The sequence below is a fragment of the Sparus aurata genome, chromosome 24 (assembly GCF_900880675.1).
Source record: "Sparus aurata chromosome 24, fSpaAur1.1, whole genome shotgun sequence".
In the NCBI taxonomy this organism is placed as follows: Eukaryota; Metazoa; Chordata; class Actinopteri; order Spariformes; family Sparidae; genus Sparus; species Sparus aurata.
In genome coordinates this window covers 4033258-4039697 of record NC_044210.1, presented here as the reverse complement: position 1 = coordinate 4039697, position 6440 = coordinate 4033258, and positions in this window count along the sequence as shown.

The window sequence follows — 6440 nt, the reverse complement described above, 5'->3', positions numbered from 1 at the left end:
TCCTGCCTTGTGGGAAATCAATCACTTCTGCAGACCAAAGGCCTTGTGACAGCCAACTTGACACCGACAATAGAGAGTGGGCTCGTGGCATAATTCCCTGGTGGCACACTAACGTTGTTGCTCCTGGAGCCACGGTTGGCTCCCAGTCTCAGAGATCAGCCATGACAGCCGGGGGGGAAATTACGGTGCAGAACAAACTGCAGCGAGAATTACGCTTCTGCACAGTCAGAAAAAGAGCCACTCCCCCGGAAAACATGAACACACTCCGATAACTGCTTAATCCAGCGACGGAGTCCGAGTCCTCGGGAGCAGTCGAAAGGAGAGTTTATTTGTGTATTGTATTCATTAGAACATCTAACGTTTTGTTCATCTTTAAGTTAACAGCAATATTATCATATTGAATGTAAACAATCAACATAGCCATAGCTAGCACAGATAGCTGCCAAGCTAGCTTTGTTAATGTTCAGAATAGTTTTTCAAAGTGTATTTTGATGTCGTAACTTACTGCTGGTAAGCTAGCAACAGCTGGCTACAGTAACATTAGATATGGCCAAGACAAAACTTCAAGATTAGTGGTGGGACTGCTACGTTATATTTTCTTTTCCCCCTCAATTTGATGTTTCACATCTTAGAGCTTCCACAATGAGAGCATCGTTAATGCTAATAAGGAGTACATGCCAGAGCGAGAGGTGGAGGCAGAGGCATTAAACGCTGGGGGGGGGGTGCATGGTAGCAGTGCACACATGGCAACGTGTGAACACTGCTATATGGATTAGCAGGTGTAAATGTGGGCTAATACATACCACAGCAACATAAGGAGCATACGTTAGCTACGTTGACTACATAATGCAGAGAAATAATACTTTTCCCCCCCGACCAGAACAAACCGGCTCATTACCTGTCCAACAGAGACACAGCTAACATGGCGTCCGTTTCAGGCCTGTGACTCCATCAGTTGTCCCCATTGTTGAACAAGCACTCCAATGTTGAAGTCGAAACAAAACAAAAAAAAAAAAAAAAAATCTAATTTTCCTCTCAGGGCAAGTGAAAAAAAAAAAATTTTCAATAGTGAGTTTAGGCTTAGTGGCCCTCATTTATCAAACGAACGTACGGCAGAAAACCATGCGTACGACCATTTCCACGCAAGCTTCGGCATTTACCAATTTGGATGTGAGCGTGTCAGGCCTGGGCTGAAGATAGGACTCAGACGCAGAATTAGAGCAATTCAATCAGGCTTTTATTGTGAAATATATTCCTTCACTTGAACTCTTAAGCAACGTGACTTAAACAAAGAGGCTATAAATCACAATCTCTATTCTACTTGGCGAAGAAAGAGGCAAAAGACCTCAAAAGAAAAGTAACAGAAAATCTCTCACCGCGGAGGGAAAAGAAAATGGCAATGAACTAAACTACTCTGGCACACTGGCTTAAAAAACTACAACAAAAATCGCTCCAAGAGGAGGAAGACAAAGGCTATAAACAAAACTACTCTATCGGTATCTATGAAATTTAGCAAACAAAAGGAGGCACTCCACCGGAGGCAAACAAAAGGCTATAAACTTAAACTCAGCTTTACTTAGAAAATTACAAACAAAAAGTCACTCACTTAAGAGGATCAAGGTAATTAGAAATACAAACACTGTTTCTTGGCATGGTCGTGGCTTTGGACAAGGGCTGGAGATACAGGACAAACACTCTGGCACAAGACAAAGGAAGACGCAGACTATTTAACACATGAGGGAGAGGGGAACAGGTGGAAACAATCAGGGATCAGGGATGACGTCAGACCAGGGACACTTGAGGAAGGGCAAGTGACCTGAAACGAGAGTGGAGTTAGACTTTCAAAATAAAACAGGAAATTCACAAGACAAAAACCCAGACGAGACAAAACCTCACCACTGTGTGACAGAGCGGAAGCTACGATCAGATCTCACGTCAGGTCTGAGCTCGCGTACGCAAATCTGAGTCTGTGGATTTGCGGTGCAGCACAGCAAAACCTGGCTGAGTCTGAAAATAATTATTAAACATACCTCAGCTGTCATTAAGCATAAGCAGTCACATATTTAGAACAGATGAAAACGGATCGTTAAAACGAATAAAACAAAATTCAATAGTGCGCACTAGGGCTGCACGAAAAATCGCAAAAAAATCGCGATCTCGATTCACACTTACACATGATCTCATTTCCACACATAGCGATTCTGAAGCATTTTACATCTCGAACAAACAAATGTTCCTATTTTCCTCACAAATTTTTTGAAGCGCCCCCAAACACAGCACTTGATTCAGTGGAGGAAGCCCGCCTGCAGTTGAGTGTTTGGAAGGAGTGAGTGAGAAGCCGTTTTTAGACAGGGCAGCAAGCCGCCAATCTGCCCGTCCTTTTGGCGGCTAGGTCCGCGGTTTTAGACAGAAGGCGGCAAATTGAGGGTCTGTCTTGGTCCGCCGATTTGCCGCCTCGGAGGGTACACTTATTTCCACCTCGCCTGCTAGACGGGCAACTGGACAGCCGCTGAGATCCGGGAGATGCTAGCGTTTCCTGGATCTCTAGCTTGTTGTTGTAGCGCAAGCTAGGAACGGTCGCTACTTTCAAATTAAAAGCCCCCGCTAAGAACCCAGTTCTAAACTCCAATGGGATGCAATGTAAAGCTCTTATTTTGAAGACAAATTGGTTGTCATTGTTCACAGCCCAACTTCGAGCTTCACGTCACGTCACATGTTTACGCAGGCCCCAGAGGCAGCTTTTGGAAAAGGAGGAATATTACGCCTCCGTTTTAGAAAGCCGACCACAGCGGCTATCACATATCACCTAGCCAAGGATACGGCCCGATAAACACTGTACAACATGAGGGATTAAAGGATGCCCTATCATCTTGGAAACTAATTTTTTTTTTTTTTTTTTTACTTTTGTAAAAATCATTTCTCATCAATGATAGAACTTCAACAAAACAAAAAAACATTGCTTTGGCAGAGGCATACCTCTGCCATACTACAATGTTTTTTTTTTGTTTTGTTCAAGTTCATCAGTGCAATAAACATTTTGTGAAAAAAAATTGTGCCAGAGAATCGTGATCTCAATTCTAAGCAAAAAAAATCGTGATTCACATTTTTTCCAGAATCGTGCAGCCCTAGTGCGCACACGGGTCACAGTGGAGCGCTGCTTAGGGTTGCTGAAGGGCAGGTGGCTCTGTCTCGGACCAGCGGAGGGAACACTGCTGTATACCCCAGAGAAAGTGTGCGATATTATTTTGGCCTGTTCAGTTATGCACAACATTGCATTAGTGAATGGAGTGCCTTTGATGTACAGGTGCTGCCAGGTGAGCCAATGCCCATGGAACTGTGGCCAGCACAGCATCCACTGGAGGTTTTAAGGAGGAGGCAGGACTTCATCCATACCTTAAACTCTTGCAAATGCTCTGCAGCATTTAATCAGTAATGTGAAGTATTCTAGGTGAAATTGGCTAAAGGCATACTAAACACAGACAATGGACATTGGTTTCATTAATTTCTTTTAATGTGTTATTTATTGCCTCAAGTGCGCCGACAACTGAGGCCAATAAACTGCATATTTCTATTTGTCTCTCCAGGACCTCTGCCGTCATGATGTTTGGTCTTGGAAACACGGGGGGCAGAGGGACCGCGCTCCGTCTTGGCAGCAGTGGGACCGCTCTAGGGAGGAGACCTGGCCGACATGATGCTGGTGCCTGGCTCTGAAGCATTTAAAAATACAATAAAAATGTATACCTATGTAACATGTGTAAGTCTAATTACTTGTAAGAGATGGTGTACAGTCGGAGTTTGATAGATTTTACAATGCGAGCAAAAGGGGGTTGTTGGTTACCGTTCTGCTCTGGCTCTGACGCGAGTGTGTCTGTGTCTCCTCCACCACTTATGCTAGACATCGTCTCGGACCCAATCCACGAGGCAATTTTTTCCTCTGTCCCGGTCAGGATCAGGCTGGAGTCTGGTTGGCCTCCTCCAGTCTGCCTGATGCTGCGCCTAAGTGCAGCAACACGCTTTATGGTGGCCAGCTTAAAATCCGACGACTTTTTCTTGACCTAAATGTAAAGAATTGTCTTGATCAATTAGCAGGCATAAGCTTTTAGGCTGTGGATGAATAAAAGATTCATTTAAATCATTAGGCATAGGTTAAGTTATCGAGAATTGTATTCAAACCTCAGCCGGAGTCCGTTCCTCTACGGCAGGCACGTGCACACATAAGGCCCAAGGGGTGCTTGAGCCCCTGCCCTTTTTGCCTCATATTTATAAAGTGCCCTTTTTCTGTGTTTTTTTATTGAATAAATAAATTCCTGTTGTGCATAGGGATGTAAAAAAACGGTGGTATAAAAATGCAACGGTTATCTACCGTACGAATTTCGTACGTAAAAGGGTGTTGGCAGTGTGTTGAGCCTCAAGCCGCTTCTCTGTCTGCTGCTCCGCTCTGTCTCTCACAGAGGGGAGAGAGAGAAGGTGTGAGAGAGAGAGAGAGAGAGAGAGCTGCCTCATCGTGAACTCCACCACGCACGTAGATGAGACGTGACAGTAGAGCGACTTGAACCTTTGTTAGCAATAAATACATTAACACAACTTCCTTGTGGCTAACAAGTCACCTTCCACTTATTCAACGTGCTTAAATATGAGTCATATTTCAGATAAGCGCCCATTTGTGCTTGTTAAGCTAACTGCTTCGGACAGCTGTCTATCTTGCCACAAATCTTAAAGTTCTTTCAGATATTGAGTTTACTGCGACTTTGCTGTTGTAAACATGCTGTTCCTACAGTCACAGTAGTCATTTCTTGGTTTTGTCACATTTTTAGATGTGTAGCATGCATTTCTAGTTTGCACTTGCCCTCCAATAAATAGCCTAAAAATAAACCAGTGTTTTGTTGTTTTTTAAGAATTGCAGCTGAATTGCATGTCTTCCAAACCTCAGCATTATGATAATGTGAATAAAATCATGTTGACAATAATTTGTTGACACAAAAGAAATGGCAATTGCACATCACTAACAGCTACACAGGTTACACAGCTAAGTAGTTAGCTTTCTATAAGTACTTTGTTTATGAATTTTACATTAATTAATCTACATATTTTGTTATAAAAGGGACAATTCATGTTTTTTGAAGTGGGGTCCGTATCCCTACGCATTAGCGCATCTGGGCAACAGGTGATCTGCGAGCGGCGAAATACAGTGCGAGGCCCAGCTGCTGGACGAGAGGTTTACTTTCGATAAAAATGAAACTTGACAGACCGTAGAACCTCTGTATCCCTACGCATTAGCGCAACTGTCTACGGTTGAGAAAATGTAGTGCCAAAAGAAAGGCCGGTCTGACGGCGATGTAAAGAGGTGTGAATTTTCTCTATCCAACGTACACTTGAACTGTTATAGATTTTTTTAGGTGAGCCTTGTTTAAGTTGGTTAAATTTCGCTTTTTCTCTGGACCCCGTTCACTGCAGTACAAAGCTGAGCGTCTGGGCTGGAGCGGCTCTCTACTTCTCCAAACTGAGGCTGCGCTGGTGGTGATTACGGTAGGAAACAGATCGACTATAGATATGTACTTTATATGACCCCACTTAAAAAAACACAAACTATCCTAAAATTTGGTGCACATACTGCCCTTTCCTGACTTTGAGCCCCTGCCCCTCTATAGTCATGTGCACGTCCTGTCGTAAGACCAATTCTGCGCTCAGATCTGCACCCGTTTTCACGCAAGATTGATAAATGAAGGCCAGTGTCTCTTACTGTTATACGTATTTTGACCACAAGGGGCTAAATGGCACACTAAATGAGATGAAAAGCAGTGGAGTTTTCTTTTCTCTCTGCACTCTAAACACAAGATGCATCTATTGTGTGTTAGCAGGTTATGTAACATGACTGCCATCTTTCTTTTGGAGAGGAATATGTCTAACATGGCTGTATTTTGTCCTCTCTTCCACTGTGCCAGTGTGAGAAGACCTTCTCTGGGACCGGCTCTTGCATTTACATTTAAGGGCATTTAGCAGACACTTTTGTCCAAAGCGACTTACAGTAATTCATACATACGTACATTCATACAGCGATGGCTGCCATGCAAGGTGCCGACCAGCACATCAGGAGCAGTATCTTGCCCAAGGACACTTTGACAGGCAGAGATCTTATTTGGGATGGCAATTTGGGTATGTCAGCAAGTCAGATGAAGGATTTACATTTTATGACTTCATATGTAGTATTATTGGTATTCTGATCGTTTTGTTGTTACACAACAGTCTCTGGTCATAGTGTTCAGTGTCAGCTGCAGCAGTTGAAAAATATACTAAATGCAGCAGTGTGGTCAGGAAAATAAATATGGATTATTTTAAAGCTTTCTAAGAGAACTTCTCAGGTAGAGAGGGAACACAGGCGTGACCCTGAAGATTTAAAACGAGCAGAGAGTGGGACACGTTAGACGGGCCGAGGTTCAGAG